Source organism: Coenobita brevimanus, chromosome 68, assembly GCF_032717465.1.
Source record: "Coenobita brevimanus isolate Jiangsu-jjx chromosome 68, ASM3271746v2, whole genome shotgun sequence".
Classification (NCBI taxonomy): Eukaryota; Metazoa; Arthropoda; class Malacostraca; order Decapoda; family Coenobitidae; genus Coenobita; species Coenobita brevimanus.
The window spans coordinates 34,979,486-35,007,114 of NC_137021.1; positions in this window are offsets into that span (position 1 = coordinate 34,979,486).

The window sequence follows — 27,629 nt, forward strand, 5'->3', positions numbered from 1 at the left end:
TGAGACACCAAGAATTTCAATACTTTTGGAGATGGGAATATTAGTAGCACTGAAGGTAATGTACGAGTCTGGCAATATCTGTCTATTGGTAAACTGTATATATTTAGTTTTACTAGCATTAAAAGAGACAAGGTTGTTTTGTCCCCATTCACTGATTGTAGATAGATCTTCATTTATGGAGATGGCTGTATTGAGTTGAGAGGTAGAGATATTAGACTTTGTAAATGGATGTCTGAGTGTGAATGAACTATGTAGTGTTGAGTCATCTGCATATGAGTGAATGGGATTGTGAGTGACAGATAAGAGATCATTAATATGAACCAGAAATAGGGTTGGTGCCAGACCTGATCCCTGCGGCACGCCGGCGTTAACTGAGTGGAAATTCGAATATACATCATCTACTTTTACTCTTATTTTCCTGTCACTAAGATAAGAAGAAATCAAAGGAACAAAAGACGTTAGTCCATAGCAAGGGAGTTTGGACAGCAGGGAACGGTGCCATACTCTGTCGAAAGCTTTAGAGATATCAAGAGCTACTGCATGAGTTTCTCCAAAAAGATCTATTGATTGATGGATGGTATGAGTTAAGAGATTGAGTATGTCAATGGTGGATCTTTCGTGGCGAAAACCGTATTGTCTATCATTAATTAAGTTGTTGGATTCAAGATGTTTAACAATATGCTTATTAATTAAAGTTTCAAATACCTTACCAAGAGAAGATGTGATAGCTATTGGTCTGTAATTGGAGGGGTCAGACGAACTTCCTTTCCTTTGGAACTGGGTGGATATTGGCTTCTTTCCATGAATTTGGGAATAAAGAAGTACGTATGCATAGTCTGAATAATTTAGCTAGGACAGAGGCAAGTTCAGGGGAACACTTTTTCAAAACAATTGGCGGAATTCCATCTGGACCTGGAGCTTTGTTGGTAGGTAAATTGTCTAGGATGGATTTTACAAATCTTGTCTGTATTTTAAGTGGGGCAATTTCGGGAGAATCAAGTTCCAGTACTGAGACATTCTGGCTGGTATCATCCATGGTAGAGTTTCTTGCAAAGGTACTAGCAAAGATATCTGCTTTCCCACGTGGGTCATTTGTAATATTGCCATCTGAAGATTTTAGTGGGGGAATGGAAGATGACTTGTTAAAGTTATTATTATATATATATATATATATATATATATATATATATATATATATATATATATATATATATATATATATATATATATATATATATATATATTGTTACGGAACAGAGAAAGATAATGTACACTTTAAGTGAGAATACTAAAAATCACTACTGTCCCGTAAAGTTCCAGGTTCAAAACAAAAGAGTTAGGTTAAATTACAAGTTAAAGTTTAATGCTCAAACTAACAACAAAACATTCAGGACTCATAAGGATAATGTAATGGCAAAAAACAGGTTAAATATATGGTTAACTGCAATAGCCTTTATTAACACGAAATTAGCATGAGTAAATTTATCTAAGTCAGCCCTGTTAAAATGAGATACCAGATAATACTCAGTGAATGCCAGATATATTATTACAGATACAAAATAATATTAACAATTGGCTGATATAAAACCTTACATTAATCACCAAAACCTTACTAGGCCTAAGAATTAACCTTATGCTACACAGTACAAGAAAAAATGCAACAACAGTTATACTCAAATTACACACAGCTGCTAGATGGTTGGAGACTTCCTGAGCACTCACAATAATAACTGTACAGGGGAGGACAGAGATGTGAACAAAATGAGGAGCAGATCTAAGTGGCAATTAATGTAGAGACTGAGCTCATTATATAGGGGCCGGTAGAGCTTGATACAACTTGTAAGAAAGACGCGCAAATGAAGCCATGGGGACAAAGAGTTGACAATGCCGCTCTGAACAGCAGAAAGAACTACTTACTCTACTATAACGGTAGAAGGGGGAGTGAGGTAGAACACGCTCGTGATCAAACATGCAGCATACTGTGCGTTAAAATTACACAAAGGATGATGAAATCATAGGCTATGTAACAATATATATATATATATATATATATATATATATATATATATATATATATATATATATATGTATTATATCTATCTATCTATATCTATCTATCTATCTATATATATATATATATATATATATATATATATATATATATATATATATATATATAATGTCCATTACAAAGTGACCAGAACTACGACTGGACGGGTGATGGTGGTGATGGTGCGTGGGGGAAGGGGATGCCTATTACAAAGTGTCCTAGATTGCGCATGCGTAGACCTGGACATGGCTTGAAGTAGAGGTTTGGCTGAAGGCATGCCATGTACTAAGCGATGGGGGGGAAGGGGAGATGCCTATCACAAAGTGCCCAGGACTTGCGTGCGTAGTGCTGGGCACTTTATAACTACTAAGAGGGTACTAACGCAGTACACACTTGGCCCGAATGACAAAGTACATCCAGTTCATATGAGAGACAATATTGGTTTAGCTCAACGGATTCATAGGAAAGGGGGAGACTGGAAGGGGTGCGATGAGAGGAAGTATTACAGAGGATGATGGGATCAAGAATTGCGAGAAGGGAAAAGAGGGGAGGACAGTTGACGGGAAAGGCTAAAGTAAAGGAAAATAGTTAAGACCAACACCAGGGAGAGCAGGAAAACAAGTGTGTGGAAAGGGTATGGTAAGAAGAAAATTCATAGCTAAAGAAAATGAGGGGATCAAGGAGAACATGGTCAGGGTAAAGTGTAAGGAAATCGCTGTGCAATATATTAAAGAAAAATGGGAAGACTGGGTATGTAGAAAGGGTAAAGTGGGGGGTAAACTCCTGAGGACAAAGAGGGGGACATAATAGTAGACATGTGTAAAATGTTAAGAACTAGCTGAGGACAGTATAATGGAAATAGGGAGGAATAAGTGTACTGGAAGGGTAGGGGGAGACTAGTCTAAATATCAAAGCAGAACGATGAGGGAAGAAGGTAAAAATGGGTAGGATAAAGTGATAGGGAAATGCCAAGGAAAGAATCAGGAAAAAGAAATCTTCATAAAGATTTTCAGTATGGCAACCATTTTTTAAAATTCGTGTTATTTCCATATGATTTGATTTGGATTTAGGGAGAACTCTACAAGTGAAGGAGTTAAAGGCCATCCCATACCATTCCAGTATGAATTGTCTTTATCAGGGTAAAAAATCGTGTGGTGATGACGAGAACATAGCAATAAAGCGGTAAATAAACATCTTTGCAATCATTGCAAGGTAACTTTTGCTGCATTTCCGTTTCATTATCATCCATCCATCATGTAATCAGAAACATGCAAAAATAAAGTCATCGGACTGAATGGATTAAGGATATATCATCATCATCATCATCATCATCCCCTCTCCCACCCAAAGGCAGGGTGAGTAGTAGCAATGTCCAGACAGCACAAACTTGCCCAAATCAAATAGGCCACACTTCCATTCAAGCCACTGGAATCCTGGCTCTACCGGATACGCCAAAAACATTCACCACATTCTGCAGCTTCACACAAACGTATCAGACTGAGTCAATCCGGACGCTGCCATGCCCACAAGGGGTGCCAAAATCCCTGATCAAGAACTTCTCCTCACAACATTCATCCAGGCAGCTCGATCTCCTGTTAGTTCTTTAGCCTCACCGACTTCCAAACCTTTCTTCCTCAAACACTCATCCACCATATCTCTCCACCTCCATTTATATATATATATATATATATATATATATATATATATATATATATATATATATATAGTGGAATCATTTCAGAAAATGATACAAGGACTTAGCTTAATACCAGCGAGCCAACAAGTACCGTAGGTCTAAGCCGATTATTTAATTTTGCCCTGTGACCTTGACCTTCGGCAACTGTTCTCAGTAACAAGTTCCTCCATCCTTGCATTACCCTGAACCCTCCCATACTTTAGTCAAAATTAAAATGAAACTGTTTAAGTTGTCCTTGCAATGTGACCTTGACCTTTGACCTATGCTCTCAAAAAATATAGCTCAGTACTCTGGTTGAGCATCAGCTATTCTTCATAGTTTGATGCAAAGCATATTGGAAATGCTTTAGATATTTTGTTCACGTACAAACACACGAGTCCAGCTTTGACGTAGCCATGTGGCCTTGACCCTTGAATGATTGTTCTCAAAACTGATTCGCTTCGTTCTCCCTGGAACCAGAACGATTCTTTCAGTTTTGGTCTAAATCGGAGAAAAAGAACCATCTATCTATCTATTGCCAGAGGCCTTAATCCCTTATACCGGATGGCCACAAACAAATCACCTTCACGTCACCTTGTCCCCCACCATTTCACTGCCCTGCTCCCAATGCACACCCCCCTCTCTCATATACCTCTCCACTCTATCCCTCCATCTCATCCTTGGCGTTCCCCTCCCTCTCTCCACCTCCACCTCACTCACATACACTCTCCTCGTCGGTCTCTCACTCTCCAGTCTCTCCACATGGCCAGACTACCTCAATATCTTTCTCCTAACGCTTCCTATCAACATCCACATCCACACAACAATGATCTTTCACAACCTCATTTGTCAGTCTGTCTCTCCAAGTGACTCCACAGGCTCCTCTCAAATAACTCATTTCCACTGCTCTCACTCTTGACTTGTGTCCCTCCAACAACGTCCAAACTTCACTTCCGTACCTTAGCGTTGGTATCACAATACTGTCATGTAATAACTTTTTCACTACCATGCTCACTTCCCTGTTTCTTATCACTCCCTTCAAGGAACCAGCAACCTTTCCTCCTTATTGTACCCTTTCAAGCACTTCACCCTCCAAACTTCCATCCTTATTCATCACACTATCCAAGTGCTTAAATGTACTCACATTTTCCATTTCCTCATCATCCAACCTCACTGTACATTCACTGACTTCACCTCTCTACAAGACCATAACATTACTCTTCCCTACATTTTCCTATAGATTCCGTTTCTTACACACTCTCCCAAACTCATCCACTAAGCCTTGCAGTTCCCCTTCATCTTCATTTAACAACACAGTATCATCTGCAAACAACAGTACAGGGAGTTTCCAAACACTGCCCTCTCTCATTAGGGCCACTCCAACATCCACTGCCTACCTTGTATCTCTTTTATAACCCCATCCATATACAGATTGAACAACCATGGAGACAGGACACATCCCTGTTTCAACCCAACCTCCAAATAGAAAAACTCACTCAGTTCACTGTCCACACGCACTGCAGCCTTAGAACCCTCATACATACTCTTCACAGCATTCAACAACTTCCCATCTACTCTATATATTCTTCATACTTTCCACAATCCTTGTCTGTCCACCTTGTCATATGCTTTCTTCAAATCCATGAAGGCTGCATACAACTTCTTTTCGTTCTCTAGAAACTTTTCCACTAAAGATCTAAGAATGAATGTCTGATCTATATAACCTCTTCCCTTCCTAAAGCCTCCCTGTTCTTCTCCAACTAATTCCTCTGTTATATCCCTAACTCTGTCAGTGAGTATCCTACCGTATACTTTTCCTATTACACTAAGAAGACAAATGCCCCTATGATTACCACACACTTTTTATCCCGCATACCCTATGTACAAGGGAATAATTATACCTGACTTCCAATCCTCCATGACTCTACCTTCCTCCCTGGCTAATCTGCACATTTTCCACATCCATTCTACTACTATCTCTCCCCCATGCTTCAGCATTTCACCACACACTCCATCAATTCCTGGGGCTTTCCCCAATTTGACTTTCTTCATTGCTTCCACAACTTCCATCTTACTGATTTCTGCCTGTCTTCTCACCTCCCTCCTTCTCCCAGCCATTCCCCAGCCGCTTATACTCGCATTACTTTCATTCTCTATGTTCAACAGTTTATTAAAGTGTTCTCTCCATCTGCTCACTTTTTCTCCCTTCTCAACTAGTAATCTACCTTTTTTATCTTTCACTCCCCTACTAACTTCATTACCACCCTGTCTGACTCTCTTTATCTCTTTCCAGAACATTTTCTTACATTTCCTCCCCTTGGCACTCAAATTCCTTCCAAATTCCTCATCCACTCTCTTCTTAATCTCTCTCACTAAAATTTTCACCTCTCTCTTCCTTTCTACATATAACTCTCTCTTCTGTCTCTCAACTTCATCCGCGCCCCTATTTCTCATCCACTCATTATATGCTTTTGTCTTTTGTGCCACAGCCTGTCTGTGCTGTTTCTTGCATCCCCATTCGGCATCTCTACACCTCACACACCACATCACATGCAGTATATAATTATTTCTTCTGTGAATATCTTGCACACACCTTCCACGTCCCCCATCTGCTCCAGTTCATATTTACCCAATCGTTCCTCCACTTCTCTCTTATATTCTGTTTTTTTCTCATCCTCTTGTAACCATTACAGTCATTTTCCATATATTCTTTCCTCCCGTTCTTCCCTTCTTCAATTTCTCCATTTTACTTGGACCTTGAATCTGACCACCACCAAGTGGTGGTCAGAAAGTCCACTCCCCCAACCTCTTTATGCTCTACATTGCTTGGTCAGTACTTGACTTTAGCAATGTGACCTTCGTCTTGGACTTATGGTTGTCAACAGCAGTAGTATTTTATTTTTTCTAATGCAGACCGTTAACCCTTCCATCACGTTTAGCTAGAATCGGATGAAAAGTTCTGTTCGCCCGCTTGCGCTCGCGCGCGCGCACACACACACACACACACACACACACACACACACACACACACGGTAAAACAAAATACCCACTCTCGCACGGGTAGGCTATAACAAGTCAGTTTCCCATAGTATAAAACCTGAACGCCGATTTTCTGTGATGATTTCTGGGTTTTCTGTGGCTCTATTTTCTCGTAAACACAAGCATCCTCCTCTCCTCCTCTACCTGTTGGGTGACGTTTGATTGAGTTTAGTGTTGACACCTCAGGACGATATGCACTTAGTCTGGGAGATCTCTCTCGAACTTAGTTGGATAAAGATCATATCCACCCCTCCTAGAGCGAAGTCTCTCCAAAGCTGGCCGGCTCATATTTGTTCTCTCTCTCTCTCTCTCTCTCTCTCTCTCTCTCTCTCTCTCTCTCTCTCTCTCTCTCTCTCTCTCTCGTATAACCTTGTTTCCTTCAAACGACTTGCACCCAACTTACGAAGAATCTAATTTTGCGGTTAGTTCAGGATATTTCTAACACCTCATGGTCAAAAAATTTCCTAAACGCAATTAAATCTTCTGGAGAATAAACAAATAAACCTTACCGTATTCACAGAATTAGGTATATATAGTATATGACTGGAAATAGCAAGAACAAAATGAACAGAATTCTGAAATTGCTGAAGCAATATTCAGAGAGGTCCACATTCCAGATTAAATTACTTTTATCATTACTGACCTAATATTGAGGGACATTTGGTATGGCTTAAAATTTGTTTATGGATTTTGACCCGTGGCCTTGAGATCAAGGTCAAGGTCATTCGTACTATACAAATCATCTCCACTCATGACCCACTACACTTCACCCGAAATTGGTCAAAATCGGCCAATTTCTTTCCGATTTAGCACTTCCAGGCCTGAGGAGGCCATTATGATTTTCCCCAATATCTCAAAAAGTATTTGTTGGATCTCAGTATCGCTCCCCAGGTACCCAGTCATATGTTGGCGACTACATACTGGAACATTTGCAAGCAATCGATTAAGTAGTTTTGCTGTGCAAGAGAGCAACATTTGAAAAATTTACGTCGAGGGCGCTAGTGTGGCGTTAGTGGTAGAATAAAAAATTGTGTCAAAATTAGCCTGCAGCCAAGATACATCACTTCTCAAAATTTCAAGTCTCTGTTTCGAACGGTTTTGGAATGCCAGCCTTTTAGATCCCCCCACCCCCCAAAAAAGGAAAAAAATATCTACAGTCTCAAAGAAAACTCCACAGAATGTGGAATTCTTAATAATACACCATTATGCGGAAACTTTCATTTAACTTCGCCATATCACTGCTATTCTCCATCGTTTTTTAAGAGACTTTTCGAGCTGGAAGGTGTAGATATTGCCATAATTTTTTCAATCCATATATATATATATATATATATATATATATATATATATATATATATATATATATATACTCTAGAATAAATGTCTATATACTTAGTACTTAGCACTGCTCTTCAGGCGTCACTTTCAAACAATACTGACAAGCCTAGTATCAAGTGTGGGTCGGTTTTCTCTTCGGCATCCTCAGTCGTGGGGCTTTATAGTACGGGCAAAACCTGTATTCTACGTGTACAAATAAATACCCGTTAACCTGCATCGGACTTTGGATTCACCTGTAATGACTGTGAGGGTCACACACAGACACACACACACGCACATACATATATATATATAGAGAGAGAGAGAGAGAGAGACAGACAGACAGACAGACAGAGACAGATATGTTGGAGAGACACATTTCGAGCGTGGGAACAATGTTTTTTTATTTAAAAAAAAAATGTACACACGAGTGTAATGTGTGCGTCTCCAACACATAAAGACGCTCGTGTTGTGTCTGGGATAGATTAAAACTGCTCTGTCACTTGCCGAGTTAAGTGGGGCTGAGCAATAGTCCTAATGTGTTGTGATTGAAATAATATCCTTCCATAATGGATTTATCAGGTTCGTCAAAAAATTCAGGTATTTCGGCTTTTATCACGCCGTGGTTTAGTGGTAACAGTGCCTGACTTATATCTAGAAGCGTCGGGTCCGATTCCCGGTCAGGAGCGTAAAAAACATTCGTACACATACGTGTAATGTGTGTCTCTCCAATATATCGATATACAGATAGATAGATAGATATATAGATATAGATATAGCTAGATAGATAGATAGATAAATAGATAGATAGATAGGTAGGTAGATAGATAGATAACAGAACAGAGGATGGAAAAACAAATGAATAAAAAAAAAAAAAAAACGATCCATACACCAGATTCCTGGTGTCCTTTATTCATATCTGTAACATTTAGACTTGAACAGCTGTGGGCTGAAGTTTGGAGGGAAACAATCCTGGGGAAGCGAGTTCCAGAGAGATGCAGTTCGGGGGACGAAAAAATTCTGATAGGCAGAAGTTCTGCAATATGGCTGAGTGACATTCCAGTCATGAGCGCCACCAGACGCCCGTGTAGCACGAGGGAAGGCATGGAGAGGTGGCACCATGGACGTAACTTCGTCTGAGCATTTGCCATAAAAATATCTGTAAAACAATGCAAGGGAGGCAACATTCCTTCGTACTTGGAGGGGAGGTAGTTTATTTGTAATGGCAGGGTTGTTAATGATTCTAACAGCTTTGTTCTGAATTTTGTCTAGTTGTTTTAATGCAACCTCTCCAAGACCATTCCACAAGGGTGAGCAATATTCCAGCTGAGAGCGCACATGACTCTTATGAATTATAGTTAACTGCTCGTCAGTGAAGAAGTTACGGACTCAGTACCATAATCCAAGTTTCTTTGAGGTGGTTTTAGCAAGTGGTCTAACGTGAGAGGTCCAGCTGAGGACATTGTTAAGTGAGACGCCAAGAATTTCAATACTTTTGGAGATGGGAATATTAGTGGCACAGAAGGTAATGTACGAATCTGTCAGTATCTGTCTATTGGTAAACTGTATATACTTAATTTTACTAGCATTAAAAGAGACAAGGTTGTTTCGTCCCCATTCAATGATCGTAGATAGGTTTTGATTTATGGAGATGGCTGTACTGAGTTGAGAGGTAGAGATATTAGACCTTGTAAAATGGGTGTCTGAGTGTGAATGAACTATGTAGTGTTGAGTCATCTATATATGAGTGGATGGGATTGTGGGTGACAGATAAGAGATCATCAATAGGGTTGGCGCCAGAACTAATCTCTGTGGCATGCTGGCGTTAATTGAATGGAAATTGGAATATACATCATCTACTTTTACTCTTATTTTCCTGTCACTAAGATATGAGGAAATCAAAGGAAGAAAAGACATTAGTCCATAGCAAGGGAGTTTGGACAACAGGGAGCGGTGCCGTACTCTGTCGAAAGCTTTAGAAATATCAAGGGGTACTGCATGAGTTACTCCATGTGGGTCAAGATGGATGGTATGAGTTAGGAGATTGAGTATGACAATGGTGGATCTTTCGTGGCGAAAACCATATTGTCTATCACTAATTAAGTTGTTGGATTCAAGATGTTTAACAATGTGCATATTAATTAAATTTTTACCTTACCAAAAGAAGATGTGACAGCTATTGGTCTGTAATCAGAGGGGTCAGAGGAACTTCCCTTCTTTAGAACTGAGTGGATATTGGCTTCTTTCCGTGAATTTGGGAACGAAGAAATACGTATGCATAGTCTGAATAATTTAGCTAGAACAGAGGCAAGTTCAGGGGAACACTTTTTCAAAACAATTGGCGGAATTCCATCTGGGCCTGGAGCTTTGTTGGTATGTAAATTGTCTAGGATGGATTTTACTTATCTTGTCTGTATTTTAAGTGGAACAATTTCGGGAGAGTCAAGTTCTATAGTACTGGGACGTTTTGGCTGGCATCCTCTATGGTGGAACTTCTGGCAAAGGTAGCGGCAAAAATATCTGCATTCCCACTTGGGTCATTTGTAATGTTGCCATCTGAAGATTTCAATGGGGGAATATATATATATATATATATATATATATATATATATATATTGTTACGTTGTCCGCCTTTCCGTTCCCACGGATGCAGCCATTACAGCTGGGCTAGGGGATTATGCAGTATGTATCCGTGTCATTCGCGGAGTTTACATTAGCGAGTGTTACAAGTTCTTTTGTTTCTTTCGTTCCTGCCACTGAGGGCAATTTTATTTAATACCATGCTGAGTATGCATTTGATTATTTTGATTGTCTTATGTGAGCTACCAGTATATTTAATGATTTTGCTTGCATTAGAAGTACCAGTTTATTGTAGAGAGAGAGAGGGGCACGAATATAAGTTCTTATTAATTAATTTGATTATGCGTTCGCGCTTGGCCGTGCACGAGCCTTGATCAGAGTCAGTCGCTTCCCAGCCAGCTTCAGTATCGGGTGGTTGTACACTCTCTCTCTCTCCCCAGTTATTTTTATGCCGAGCTGGCGTTTTCATTTAAGTTTATTTTTATTCTTTTGTTGCTGACTGAGGGAAGTAGATATTTTATTTGTTTTTGTGACCTTGTTGTCTTTGGAGGGCCAGTCTAGCTCACCGTAGTCTCTCGCTGCCTTAATTAACGTTCCCCAACACACGTACATACACACACACCCCTAACCCCTACACATTTTAATCCCATCTCCTTGCACAAGGCTAGTGAGAACTATCGTGAGCCGTCAACTGCGTTCCCCCTTGGACACGGGTTAAGTAGAAGTCGTCACCACCGGAAGTAAGTGGGAGGTGTTCCTGTATACTGTCTCGGGCGGTATTACTTCCGGTAGTGACGATAGTAGGCTAGATCTATAGGTAGGCTGTTCCGTTTTATTATCAAAGTACAGAGTGTTGCGTTCTTAAGTAAGTACTTCCGTTGTGCAGTTTTTCTCTAGTTTGCGGAGTGTCAGTGCCGGGGTCTGCGTTATTTTGCAACGCAGTGGAGGCCGATCATCTAAGGCTGACTTGTTGTCTTTTTGTAATAGCCCCGGGCTGGCGCCACCGTAACAGTGGCGACCTCGCATCAGGATATCCTAACAGTGCCTTTTTCTTGCTAGGATATCGTTACCTTGGCGTTCTCTGTGCTTTGAGGTGAAGTTGATGTGTTTGTAGTTTCTCAGTCAGCATTAGTATTTCATTATTCAGTACTGCCATTGATTTGTCGCCATGGAGTCACGCGTGTCTACACCAGATCGCGTACGTGCTGAGTCACCTGTGGATATGGAAAATATGGAACAACGAGAGGCACATAGCAAAGGTACTCCCCGTGTGAGCCCTGAGTTTGACTATGGTGCTGAGTTGCCTCGTTTCGCTACCCCACTATTACCATCTATGATGCCGCCGAGCCAGTTTAGAGCAGTTCCCCCGGGTATGTCTGGTGCTTTCCCTGGAGCTGTTCATTCCACTCCCATATACCCTGGAGTTTTGTCACCGGAGGCTCAGTTGCAGTTGGAGTTAAAAAAGATGGAGATGCAGCGTGCAAAAGAAGAGAGGGAGATGGAGATGCAGCGTGCAAGAGAGGAGATGGAGTTGCAGCGTGAAAAAATGCGATTTGAGCTGGAGAAGACTCGCTTGGAGGTGACTGCTAATAGACCAACTTCAGATACCCAAACCCCAGGCCGTGCAGAGGATAGGGAGAGTTGGTTCTCAAGGAGTCTAAAATTAGTGCCAGCATTTGATGAGTTGAAGGTGACAGAATGGTTTGTCAGGTTTGAGAAGAAGGCTAGGGAGTTTGAGTGGCCAAGGCAGCGCTGGGTGGGGTTGATATCTAATGTGCTGAAGGGAAAAGCCTTGGAAGTGTATAATAGGTTGAGCCCTGAGGATGTAGATGATTATGATGAATTTAAAACAGCTATCCTGAAGGCATATGAACTTAGACCAGAGGCTTATCGGTTGTTGTTCCGTGGTGCTCGGAAAAGGCCTGCTGACACCTATATGGCCTACGCCAGGTATCTGGAGGAGAGGTTAGACGAGTGGTTGCTGAGTGAGAGCGCCACTTCGTATAACGAGGTGCGTGAACTGCTTTTGATGGAACATTTTACCAACATGGCTGACAAAGAAATTGGTGTTAAAATTAGGAAGAGATTCAAGACCGTGAAGGAAGCAGCGACGTGGGCTGATGACCGGGTGTTTGCCTTGCGGAGTATGGGGGTCAAGTATGCTAATTTTCAGTATTCCAGGGAGAGGACTGTGAGTGGCCCTGCCTGGGATAAATCTCCCGTGAATCAGTCCAAGGGAAGTTCAGAGGAGAAAAAGAATTCAGGGAGAAAGAGCCCTGTATCCAGTTCGAAGCTAGTTTGTTACTTTTGCAAACAGAGTGGGCACATCAAGCCTAACTGCCCTAAGTGGAAGGCCTCCCAAAATGCCAAACCAGTGGCACTAATTGTAGGTTCGAGTCAGGTGAACGAGAGGAGTTGGGAGAGTGGTAACGGTGAGGGAGAAGTCTGTGGAAAGCTGGAGTGCAGCCGGCTGTGCTCGCTGCCAGCTCAGGCTGAAAAGGTTACCCAACATGCTACGCCACCTCCGGATGAACTGCCTCAGAAATCGTCCCTAGACTGGTGTAAACCTTTTATATGTCACGGCACAGTGAAAATTCATGGGATCAGTTATCCAGTTACTGTGGTTCGTGATACCTGTGCACAACAGTCTGTGTGCAGAAACGTGACTGGAGGGCCTGTAAACTCAGGGAAGTATGTGCTGTGTAGAGGCATGAACTCAGATGAATACTATGATTATGTTCATGTGGAACTCGATTGCCCCATTGTTCAGGCTGCAGCTTAAGTAGCTGTTGCTGATGTAATGCCACTAGAGGGGGTTGATTTTCTGCTGGGGAACGACCTGGCTGGGGAGAAAGTATTTCCATCTCTTCCCCCACCAGTTGTTGTGGCAGAGAAGTGTTTTGACGCCCCAGAAGTTGGTATTGAAGTTGATGCAGAAGTGGAAGCCATGTTCCCGGTCTGTGCAATTACACGATCTATGGCACAGGTTGCAGCCCGGGAGGAAGAACTGGTGAAGTCACAGGTTCTTGGGGTCGACTGTGATGAGGCAGGGCCACCAATGGAGGAACCTAGTGAGCAGAGTGTTGCTGTGGTGGGTGAGGAGAGTGGGAATGCGTGCATGGGTGCCGCCCCACTTCCCACTCAGGACACTAGAGGTGGTGCTGAGTGTGTCTGTGTGGAGACTGAACCCAGCCCACCGACTGAATTAGAATTTCAGGAAGCTGGGGTCGACTGCGGGGATGCAGGACCACCGTCAAACGCGCCTGAGGAACAGAGTGTCACTGTTGAGGGTTGAGGTGATGATGTCAGTGTGGAGTCTGACATTCCTCCCCCTGTCGAGTGTACTAGAGGTGACGCTGAGATTGATCACCCTTCGCAATCCAGTGTCCCGACCAGTCCCTTATCTCAGTCCTCAGTAGAGCTGGCGGGTGTTGGGCCAGCAGAATTGAGGGTGAAGCAACAGGAGGATGTAACATTAAAGCCCTTGTTTGCTCGAGTAGGGGAAGAAAGAAGTATGGAGTGTGGTAAGGAGGAGTTCCTGATTAAAGACAATGTTTTACATCGCCGATGGACGCCCACTGGCGCCACGGTGGATGGAGGAGTGGGTGAGTTAGTGCAGGTGGTGGTGCCTGTGCAGTATAGGGTGCCGTTAATACAGTTAGCACATGAGGGACCTTTAGCAGGTCACTTGGGAAACAGAAAGACAGTGCAGCGCTTACGATATAACTTTTGGTGGCCAAGTATGCCGGGACAGGTTGCTGCGTACATCAAGAGCTGTCACACGTGTCAGATAGTGGGCAAGCCTAATCAAGTTCTTCCTGTGGCCCCTTTGACTCCCATTCCTGCAGTTGAACCTCCATTTACCCGGGTAATCATTGATATCGTGGGCCCTTTACCTCCTACTTCTGCTGGAAACAAGTATTTGTTAACCATAATGGATGTTACAACGCGATACCCAGAGGCTATACCAATCAGAAGCATGCAGGCGAAGTCAGTAGTCAAGCAACTTATCCTGTTCTTTACTCATTTTGGCCTGCCCAAGGAGTTGCAGTCAGACCGTGGAGTAAATTTTACATCTAATTTGTTTAAGCAGACAATGACAGAGTTGGGCATCAAACACATTTTGTCCAGTGCCTACCATCCGCAGTCACAAGGTGCCCTGGAGAGGCATCATCAGACCTTAAAGACCATGCTGCGCACCTTCTGCTATGATAGTGGAAAGGATTGGGACCTAGCGGTACCCTTTGTTATGTTTGCAGTGAGAGAGGTACCAACTGAGTCGTTAGGGTTTTCACCCAATGAGTTAGTGTTTGGGCACAGAGTTCGTGGTCCCTTGGATGTGGTGCGAGAGGCCTGAAGTAACAACAAATCTGGCAACCAGGAATCCCTGCTTGACTATGTCTGCAGCACTCGGGAGAGACTGCATTGCGCTTTAGAGCTTGCCCGTGACAATCTAATCGGGGCTTAAGCGAAAATGAAGGCTCATTACGATAAGAAGGTCAGAAGTCGTGAGTTTAAGCAAGGAGATGAAGTTTTGGCACTGCTGCCCATGCAAGGAAAACCTCTGGCGGCTAGATTCAGTGGTCTTTATATTGTGAAGAAGAGAGTTGGGGAACTTGACTATCTAATTGTTACCCCAGATAGGCGGAAGAGTACTCAGTTGTGCCACATTAATCTGTTGAAGCCATACTACCGCCCAGTTGATTCTCATTGTGGGATGACTGCTGATGTCTCTCACCTGGGATGTGAAGGACGGGGAAGGGAGGACGTGGCATCAAGGGAACGTGCTGTGGAGGGAGCTGTTGGTGCCGGTGATGTGAGTAGTGGACCAGGGTTACAGCCACAGTCCCTGGAAGGTGACTTTGGAGTGGACGTTGAGGGAACCAGGGATAAGAGAGCTCCTGTAGTTTTGGCGGTTGGTAGTGAGTTGGAGGAGCAGGAGGAAGTGCTTAGTCGTGGTGAGATGTTACCAGCTGACCTATGGGAGGGCAATGGTTATGCAGCTCTGGTGGAGAAATTGCGACACCTTGAGCCAGTAAAGCGAGAAGAGCTGTGCAACAGATTATGGAAACATCCGAAAGGTTTTGGAGATTCACCGGGATTGACAACTTGGGCTACTCATGACATTGACGTTGGGGATAGTAAGCCTGTAAAATTAGCTCCTTACCGCATCAACCCTATCAGACAGAAAGCTCTCGATAATGAGATCAAGTATATGTTGGACCATGGATTGATCAAGAGGAGTTTCAGTGAGTGGAGTTCACCAGTTACCTTGCAGCGAAGCCAGATGGGAAGGTTAGGTTGTGTGTGGACTTTCGGAAAGTTAATTCACTGTCTAAGACCGATGCTTATCCTTTACCTCGGGTCGATGACTCCGTGGACAAGATGGGTCTTGATTCGAAAATTTTGATCCAGGGCTCAAAATTTTCCCTTGGGGAAGGGCGTGTTACGTTGTCCGCCTTTCCGTTCCCACGGATGCAGCCATTACAGCTGGGCTAGGGGATTATGCAGTATGTATCCGTGTCATTCGCGGAGTTTACATTAGCGAGTGTTACAAGTTCTTTTGTTTCTTTCGTTCCTGCCACTGAGGGCAATTTTATTTAATACCATGCTGAGTATGCATTTGATTATTTTGATTGTCTTATGTGAGCTACCAGTATATTTAATGATTTTGCTTGCATTAGAAGTACCAGTTTATTGTAGAGAGAGAGAGGGGCACGAATATAAGTTCTTATTAATTAATTTGATTATGCGTTCGCGCTTGGCCGTGCACGAGCCTTGATCAGAGTCAGTCTCTTCCCAGCCAGCTTTAGTATCGGGTGTTTGTACACTCTCGCTCTCTCCCCAGTTATTTTTATGCCGAGCTGGCGTTTTCATTTAAGTTTATTTTCATTCTTTTGTTGCTGACTGAGGGAAGTAGATATTTTATTTGTTTTTGTGACCTTGTTGTCTTTGGAGGGCCAGTCTAGCTCACCGTAGTCTCTCGCTGCCTTAATTAACGTTCCCCAACACACGTACATACACACACACACCCCTAACCCCTACACATTTTAATCCCATCTACTTGCACAAGGCTAGTGAGAACTATCGTGAGCCGTCAACTGCGTTCCCCCTTGGACACGGGTTAAGTAGAAGTCGTCACCACCGGAAGTAAGTGGGAGGTGTTCCTGTATACTGTCTCGGGCGGTATTACTTCCGGTAGTGACGATAGTAGGCTAGATCTATAGGTAGGCTGTTCCGTTTTATTATCAAAGTACAGAGTGTTGCGTTCTTAAGTAAGTACTTCCGTTGTGCAGTTTTTCTCTAGTTTGCGGAGTGTCAGTGCCGGGGTCTGCGTTATTTTGCAACGCAGTGGAGGCCGATCATCTAAGGCTGACTTGTTGTCTTTTTTGTAATAGCCCCGGGCTGGCGCTACCGTAACAATATATATATGTATATATGTATATATATATGTATATATATATATATATATATATGTATATATGTATATATATATATATGTATATATATATATTGTAAAATAGGTGGCGGTTGTCTTGGAGTTTAATTACATTTTCTTCTCTGTGGATATCACTCAAACCTACAATTCCCCAAACAATGTTTTGTAATTCAATCATTAAGTTATCATGCTTGTATCAAAACACTGCCAGACAGATAGATAGATAGACAGATAGATATGTGGGGGCAGGATGCCACTGCTATCTGGCGCTTCCCCGGGTGGTGGATAGGGGAAGGCTTTGTAGATATACGGGGTACCGACTTAGAGGCACGGACCATGGGACCCTCTGCAGATATATAGGGTTCCATCGAATATACTGAATAAGGTGGCACAAAACTTTCATCTCACCAGAAACTTTGTGGTAATGTTTTGATATTATTTGCCCCAATCCTCTCAACCATACATGAGTTCTATTACAAATGATTTGACCGGCGTACCTGTTGGGTCATCGTCTACTAAAAGTCTAACCGCACTGCCCCCTGTGCTTACGGGCAATGTGCCACCGAAAGTGAGTAGGCTCTGTCTTGGCAAATTAGAGACTGGGATATTAAACAAACTGAAATCCATGAACATCTACATGTACAATGTAAGGAGCCTATCAGAAGACTACAACCTTGATAACTTAATGATTGAATTACAAAACATTGTTTGCGTATTGTAGGTTTGAGTGATATCCCCAGAGAAAATGTAATTAAACTCCAAGACAACAGCCACCCATTTTACTACAGAGGAAGGCAAAATGAAATAGGTTGTGCTGTAGGATTTCTAATTAACAGAAATCTTGCAGATAACATTATTATATTCAGCAGCGTATCTGACAGAACGACATGAATTGTAATTAAACACTGCAAAAAATACACCCTGAAAGCAATACAAGTATATGCAAAGACTTCTCAAAGCTCAGACGAAGAAAGAGAAACATTCTCTGACGACATCTCCCGGATTAAGGAAGAAGAAAAGATCACATATGCTATACTTATGGAAGACTTCAGTGCAAAAGTTGGGAAATAAAAAAGTGGAGAAGCATGTAATGGAAAATTCTGAGTGGGAGAAAGGGATGAAAGAGGAGAGTTGGTGGTATATTTAGCTTAAATGCATGACATGAGCATAATGAACACATTCTCACAAAAGAACAGGGAGAAAATGGACCTGGAGAAGTCCAAGTGGAGAAATAAAGAATGAAACTGACGTCTTTATAGCAGATAAGAATAACACGATCAAAAATGTCACGGTTATCAACAAAGTAAATATAGTAAGTGACCATAGAATGGTAGGTTGCACATCCAAATTCGATTTCAGAGGTGAAAGAAAGATTATTAAAAATAAAAAGATATCCCCAATAAAGGTAAGGGAAAACAAAACAGCCTTTTGGTTAGAAATAACGAACAGATTTAAGGTTCTAAGAAATGCAGAGTGTGACATTGATGAGTTGAATGACAGACTAACACCAGTGCTAAGAGAATCAGCTGAGATACCAACGAAATATAATACAACCACAACCAACCAGAATTCGGGAAAGACACTCGAGCTCATGAAAAGAGGAAATGGATGTAAAAACAAAGATATAAAGAACAGGACAAGCTGAATTAAATATGGTTATCAACAAGCGACAGAAAGAAGAAAAAAGAAAGAAAAACATGGATCAGATCAAAGAAACCATCGAAAAGGGTAAAAGCCTGAAACAGGTCCGAAGTAAAATGGCAGTAGGGATGCGACAAATTATATAACTGAAATTCAAACTCGGTGAAGCCATTAATGTTGTAAGAGAGAGAGAGAGAGAGAGAGAGAGAGAGAGAGATGGAAATGTGTATGTGTGTGTGTGTGTGTGTGTGGGTGGATTGTGCCCGCACCCAGGTCAGAGTGAAGGGAGATGTGACAGATGAGTTTTCCGTGAATGTTGGCATGCATCAGAGGTCAATCTTGAGCCCCTGTTTGTTTGTCATTGTGCTTGAAGCTCCCTCACGTTACTTCACAAATAGACTCCCGTGGGAGATTTATGCTGATTATCATTTTGATGATGATTACAGAGAATGAAAGGAAGATAGAAGAAAGATTTAGGACGTGAAGAGACAGAATGGGACAATGATGTTTGAGAGTAACTGCGGATAAAACACAGGTGACGATATCTAATGCTGGTGGCGGTACCGACAGAGCAGGAGGAGTGTGGCCTTGTGCATTTTGCCACAAGGGTTTGGGAAGTACTTCCATCTTGTGCACAGTTTGTGATAAGTGGGTGCATAAGTGATATAGCGGTATTAGAGGCAGACTGCAAAAGAATGCTGATTTCATGTGTTCAGTGTGTCCGGGAGAGCAAGTAAAGATTATCAGGCGTGGAATGATTGATCTTGCTGAAGAGTCTCTTGAGTGTGTGGAGGAGTTTTGTTATTAGGGGGACTTGTTATGTGCTGGAGATAGGGCTGGTGTAAAGAGTGGGTGGAGGAAGTTCAGGTAGCTGTTACCTCTCGTAACGGTGAGAGGGTTCTCCATCCGTGCTATGGAGTCATTACATGTGGCATGTGTTAGATGTGGAATGATGTATGGTGATGAAACTTGGACAGTAAAAGGAGAGGATATTTGTAGGCTCAAACACACAGAAACGGCAATGAGCAGATGGATGAGTAGCGCGACCATGAATTCCAGGCCTGGGGAGCTAGGAGGGTGAGTGAAGAATTGAAAGGAAAGGTGGGGCAGGAATGAATTGGTGTTGTAATGAGGACGAGTAGACTAAGATGATCTGGGCATTTTGTGAGGATGGATGATGACAGTTGGACGCAGAATGTGAGATATGTGAACGTTGGCGGTAGGGTTGCTAGTAGCAGACCAAAAAGATCTAGGAGGAGGTCATAAAGTGTAAAATCAGGGACTGAATAGGGAAGCTGCGAGAGATCGAGCAGAGTGGATAGCCTCCATTATGTGACCAAGGCCAATGTATGCAAGCGTGTTGGAGCCTTCATATATATATATATATATATATATATATATATATATATATATATATATATATATATATTATATATATATATATATATATATATATACACTGTATATATAAATTTATATGTACAGTATGTATGTATGTATGTATGCAAAAACTTCACCGTAAAGACAATGTATGCAAAATAGCCACAGGTGAAATGAAACGAGCGACAGTGAGTACTTTCGTATATTACATCTTCAGATAGAGTGATATAGAGACGTAAAGGGTAGAGGTCTTTTATACACTCCTGCAGCAGGGAGTGTCACACAGAGCAAAGAATGACCTAAATTAAAACTGAGCGATACACAGAATAGGTACCTGACTTTTTACTTTAGGGATGCACCTGACAAAAAGGGTAAAATCTGCGGCTTAACTTTTCCACACCGACAGCAGGGAGTGGCACACAGAACGAAGAATGATATGAAAAAATTAGCGATACACAGAGCAATAGGTAACTCACTGACAAAAGACGGTAAATACTGTGGCCTAACTTAAGAAAATAGAGGATTAATGCTAGCTGTGTCCCTCACAGGTGTGACTGTACTACCAGAAGACAAGGATACGATGAGTTGTTAGTCTGGGGGGAACTGCTTTAAAATTAATTCAGTTAACAATTTATCACACTTAAAATGACCATAGCTCATGTTTACATTCTTTTACTATGTGAAAGAAGTTAGGCATGATTCTTTCACAGTCCTTTCATCAAAGCTTTTTGATCTTGCTAGAATCTTAGACAGCCTACCCAGTCAGTATGGTGATTACTTGATGCATTGTGCTGAAATATACCACTGCTCAGTTAAGCTTTCCTTACACTGTATTATGTTGTAAGATTCCAGTTTCCAAATCTTTTCCACCCTGTGCTATGTAAGATTTGTTACAATTTTTACAAGGGATTTTATAGAACGACACATGAATTACTAGATGGGCTATCTTGACGTTTTTTTGATGGTGTCCTCGTATCTGAATACTACTTGTATTTTCATCAGTATGTGAACAACATCAAGAAAATTTTTCATGGAAGGGGAGGACAAAGGTTCTCTGATTATTCTGGCGATCTGGCTTATTCTAACTCAGTGACACAATACAGTCAAGAAACGATTCCTTGAAGGGAAAACTTATAAGCCAGATCGCCAGGATAATCAAAGAATCCTTGTCCTACCATTCTATGTTACGATGTGGTGGGGCTAAGAGGCTATAACTGACTGCCTGAAGCTTAAGTCAAAGTGCGCAACGGGAATTTAAGAGTCCAAAGGAGGCGGCTAGCCACACCAAATCGCAAGCTCAAAAAGGTGGAAACTATAATTAAGTCTAAGACAAAATTACGATGAAAAAAGGAGGATTCAAAAAGGCAATTAAAAATACTTAACTTACATTACTTGACACAAACTTAGAGCTACAAAGAGAACAAAATCAAACAGGTTCGAACAGGATTGTCAAACTAAGACTTGCAGAAATTATCCTGAAGTTCCAAACAACAATAATAAGAACACTGAGAACTAGCCTTTGGGTTGTAAAACAGCTGGAGGCACATAAAGACTATAAAATTAAAGATACAGGCTCTTGACACTTGAATTTAATAGATGGCATTAGCAAGAGCAATTGTGATGTCTCTAAATTAGCAGTTCTAATAAATAATTGCAATATCAATAGATAAAACCTAATAAGTAGATCATGTGCTGACATTCTTGATTAATAAACATTAATTCACGTGTGGCAGACATCCTACTACATACAAAATGTCCCCAGTGCAGAGCACACCAACACACCAGTCTAACTTCAGCCGCTAAGTCAACTTGGTAACAAATAGTCCGGTCTTTACATACAAACACACAGAAGCACGAAAGGCATAACGGAAACTCACTAACAAACATGGGCAGACACGAGTAGGTAGCTCTAATGACAACAACGAGTCTATGGAAAGTTACAGAAACGGATATGCGCGTTAGTGTACACATCGGAAAAGGCCCAAAATTACATATATAGTGATAGAAACTCCTACTGGTAAATTTCACCTCATAATTTGTTTCCTCGTCCTTCTGCCTACGGGTGACTTTACACTCCCTCTTCTGTCTTTCTTTCCTTCATTCTTTCCTCTTCCTCCTGGCTGTGGGTGACTCTACACTGAGTGACAAGCCAAATGGTTTCCTGTACACTAGGAAATCATTTACTACGCTGGGTGGTAACCATATAACCAAATTTTGGCACCTGGTAGTGTAGTGGGTAATTACGGCTCTCCAGTTGGATTGAGCCGGTCAAGGTTTATATCCAAGGGATGGTTGGGGTTTATTGCTCACTCAATGTCACTCAGGGATGAGTGAGGCTGGTCACTCTCATCTTAAATGTCATGACCAACTTGCCTAGACCCGGGCTCCTACGCTTCTCGTGGAGCAACATAGGATTGGACAATGGACGGATGGATGAATATAACACTTCAACAAGCGACAACATGCAGCCAGGACAGCTGCTCTCATATGGTTTGATAATGATAAAACTCTTCTCTATTCACACTAGTGCCAAGCATGATGTTAACATCACAAGCGAATAATAAGTGCTCTGAATTATACATGAGAATATAAGTAATCTGATCTGCCACACGTAACATTATATATACATATAGACAGATATATATATATATATATATATATATATATATATATATATATATATATATATATATATATATATTGTTTTAGGGAATGCTGATGAGAGACGTCTTCACTGGTGGCACTATGTTCCTAAAATCCATCCCTATCCCCCGATAGGAAGATAATGAACTGTGGAGGAAGGGCAGTTTCGACCTGCAATTCACCATGTTCATGTTCATAAGGACCTGGGGTTCTAACTACTACTAGTATTACTATTACTACTACTCTTTTGGGTGCCGTTTGGTAATGTCGTGGTAGTGGTGCTAGAGAGGGACGGATGACACCTGCACCCGGTGGTACCAATGTAACCGGACTGCGTCGTTGCCCGACTGTGCTGCATAAACGCCCCTCATCTCCCACCTCATACCCAAAAGGGAGATGGGAGACTGCGAGAGAAGGGGAGGTTCATACTCTACTCCACAGGGTTCACTTTCATATAAGTGTAGGGCTACAAAAAGCTAAGCAGTATCAGTGGTAGGAGTCTGATAAGAGGATGCAGTGTACTAACTTGGAAAGGGTCGAATCCATGAGGTGGCCAGAAGTTTATAAACTCTCCGGGATCCAGAAAGTAGCAATGTGGGACTGGATCTTCCCAGGTATACCACTTATCATTGACATTGTTGTTTATTTACTTAGTGTAAGAAGATTTGGTTATCTCACTTCAGAAATGGTTCAAGGCACACTGATATTATCCGACTTGGGGTGCCTTTATTTCATGCACACAGAAATGTCCCAAGGTTCAAAGCATACAGAATTTATCCTTTGTAAATGAAAGGTAAGCGAAAATTTCCCACTCAGTATCTGCCTGTGTCGAGATGCCTGATCACAGTGTATCTCAAATCTCAGATGAGGATGAAGGTCGCGGAATTCACCAATTGTGCAAATGAACAGTTAAAAAAAGTCTGTTATTACTGACAGTAACATGAACAGGGGTGAAATGTAAGTATTTTGAATAAAGGGTGCAGTAGGTTCATCTCAGAGGAAAAATTCATAAAAATTGTGGCTGATGTAATAATTAAATAAAAAGAGTGGCACAGCACTGAGAAAGGGAGACTCGAAGCAGACTGCGCCTTGGTGCATTTTAAGAACGAAATTACCCACCGTATGTCAGGTGAATCATGTGTGTGTGTGTGTGTGTGTGTGTGTGTGTGTGTGTGTGTGTGTGTGTGTGTGTGTGTGTGTGTGTGTGTGTGTGTGTGTGTGTGTGTGTGTGTGTGTGTGTGTGTGTGTGTGTGTGTGTGTGTGTGTGTGTGTATTCATAGCCTGATCAGCTCTACACACAAAGTGCAAGAGATGCCTCTGATTAAGTAACTGCCTATTTCAAGTATTGTGTGCATTATATCCCATTTACTTTAATATTGAAAAGATGATTTTAACCCAATCGTAACATCAACAACCATCTTCAGCAATAATTAATACCGGCTGCGTGATCACACACTTTATCACCACAACCATCACAACATCCTACCATCAGCACTCTCCACAAATGTAGGCTACCATCACTGTCAACCATCAAACGCATTTCTCACTACCATTACATCCTAACCCCCCCCCCCATTTACCTCGTCCGTTTTACCACTTCCCAGAATAAGCAACTCTCCTAATGCAGCTAACTTCCTCGCACAAACGCACAAAGCTCTCTTATAAACAGCAATTACCAGCCTAACTAGAATGTTGGTCTGGGTTGAGTACACAATTGTTTGCTGAGAAGAATATACTTCGCTCCCGCTATTTGGGGGCTCCTGTGTGGTCGTATATTACAGTTTTAGTGTGCTGAGGAAGAAGAATGTAATAATAATGGTAATGATGATGATGATGATGATGATGATGATGATAATGGTGTTGATGATGATGATTATGAAGATGGTTTAGCTTTATGAAAGTCAGTCTGAATACGGTTTCTGAGACAAAAGATTAATTTCTACCGTCACACAACTTCCCTAGTACACGACACGCAACAAAAACATTTAAATCTAGGACTTTAGTTGTACCTGTGGGTTAGAGGGCACATAAACACAAGTACTCGTACTTTGAGAGCTTCGAGCATAATGGAGTGAGTAGAGAGTAAGAGTCTGTCTATCAATAGCAAGACGCCATAATCCCTTTAATGGAAGAGCACTAACCCTCCGCCAATCGACTTGTTGACATCGTATGAGTTAGTTATACGGTTACCACTCAGCGTTGTAAATGGTTTCCTGGCTTACAGGGAACCATTAGGCTTGTCACTCAATGTAAAGCCACCTGAAAGGGAAAGAAGAGTAATAGAAAGTGATGGTGAAGATGGAAGAAATAGGAAAAGACGAGAGCAGACATAGAAAAAGAATGATAAAAGCTGAAGGAAGAAGTAGGTAGCACTACATCAAGGGAGTGGATGAAGCTCACCACCACCTACCAGCAAGTAGGAGACTGGTAAATATATATACTTCTTCATTCTGTTTTTGCTTTACACTTGCTACTGCCAGGCTACTTTATTCAGCTTTATCAGACCTTTCGAGCTGTAGAAATTGGATGTGACCTTCAATAATCGCCTTACGGTTTTAGGTTCTTCGAATATTGAGTGAAATTGCCTGGTGGGGACAAAAATAAAATAAATATAACAGGTCAGAGCCATTTCTGTGCTAAATGAATAAAACGGAACAGGAAGATGTAAGCAAAGGACAAGGTGGAGGGACTAGGTGGAGTAACTCAAGAGAAGGGGTTGTTCCTGACAAAAAACAGGAAAACTTTTCTGTCTTATGCAGTAGGAAGAAAAGGAGAAGGGGTACTGTGGAACGACTGAAGGAACTGAGGCTTTAACTCGTGTCTGATGGAGTATTGTTAGAAGCTTTTCTTTCTATCAGCAGCTGATTTTATTTAACTAATGTACGGCCTCTTATACTGAAGGGGTTTTTAAATATTTATCCCAAAGAATAAAATATACCGCTTAGCTGAGTAAACCTGATAGCAGACGATGATGATAAATACTACTACTACTGCTAGTACTACTACTACTACTAGTACGACTGCTACTACTACTACTACTACTACTACTAGTACTAGTACGACTACTACTACTACTACTACTGCTACTACTACTACTACTACTAATAATAATAATAATATTAATAATAATAATAATAATAATAATAATTAAAGACTTTTGAACTTCAAAGTCATAACGTCTTTAAACCAGTGATTTACTTTTTTGTATGTTTCTTACGATTTCAAGGCAATTTATTTAGCTGGATGGAGATTTAACTGGAGAAGTTACATATAATCTCCATTTCCCCTTTCACTAAATTAGATCTCCCAAAGCCTAATTTAATAGCTCGGGTATAGCATGAATATCTCAATGAAACAGGTCCCCACACTGAAGATGCCTAAATATCCCTGGGCGGTTAATGTTTTTTTACCGTTTGGAAGGGTGTGTGAAAGGAGGAAATTGAAAGTAAATGAGAATAAGAGTAAAGTGATGAAGTGTACGAGGTTGGTAGATGGTAGGGGGATGAATATAGTTTTGAATGGTGAGTTGCTTGAGGAGGTGGAGTGTTTTAAATATTTAAGGTCACATGTTGTTATGGATGGACGAATAGATGCAGAAGTGAAGTGTAGAATAAATGAAGTAGGAAAGGTGCTGGGAGGAATGAAAAAAGTGTTTAGATGTCATTCGCTTAGAATGGATGTAAAGAGAAGGCTGTATGAGGGTGTTGTGGTACCGACTGCGTTATATGGGGCTGAAACATGGAATATGGGTGTAGCAGAGAGGAAAAGTTTGAATATAATGGAGATGAGGTGTCTGAGGAGTATGTGTGGAGTGACGCGTATGGATCGGGTGCGAAATGATGAAGTGCGAAGGAGAACTGGAGTTGTTAGGGGGATGGCTGGTAGAGTTGAGCAGAGGGTGTTGCGATGGTTTGGGCATATGGAGAGAATCGATAATGAGCGATTGATGAAAAAGATAACTAGATCTGATGTGAGAGGTGTAAGGCTGAGAGGGAGACCACGAATAGGATGGATGGACAGTGTGAACAGAGCGCTGGATGCGAGAGGGATGTCTGTTGAGCAAGGAAGAGTGGCTGTGCGTGACAGAAATAAATGGAGAGAAATTGTGAATGAATAAATGATGACGCAGCCCTGAGGGGATGTTCTCCCTCATTTGGTCTGATTGGCTAGTCAGGTCAGGTTCGAGAAAGGGGATGGATCTATTATGATGTGGCAGGGGTAAACCAGCTCTGCTGTCGGGCCCTGCTGCGGATGTCACTGATTGCACTGCGCAGTTGACCCATGTGTGGTGTGATGCGGTGAGGATCTGTCCCTTCTCCCCTTTGGGGCTAAGATGCGAATGAATGTGTTTGAATGGATGAGTAAATGGGGAGTGTGTCGTCCTGTCTCGGCTACCTCCTTTTCCATGGGGGAAGCAGCCTAGGTATATACATAGATAAGTTGTACATGTTGGACAACACATATGTATATAAATAAGGTATGTGGATACAAATGTTCGAGTATAGCATACAAGTCAATATATCTAGAAACACACACACACACACACACACACACACACACAAGGATGGATCGGTTCCAGAAAACTAGGGTTAGAAATACACTAGACTTCTTCAAATATGGTAGCAACACACACACACACACACACACGCACACACATGTAAGTATAGATCAGCTGCAGTGGTAAGGAGAACCAAGCGATAATGAAAAATAAAAGTTAGGGGAAGGGGGAGGACGAGAATACAGAGAGTAAATGAGGGAAGGCAAGAAAAAAAAAATAGGAAGGTTACGAAAAGAAGAGATGCAGTGAATCGAAAGAGAGGAAAGATAAACAGAAATAAGGGCAGTGAAGGGGCGTGATTATAGTG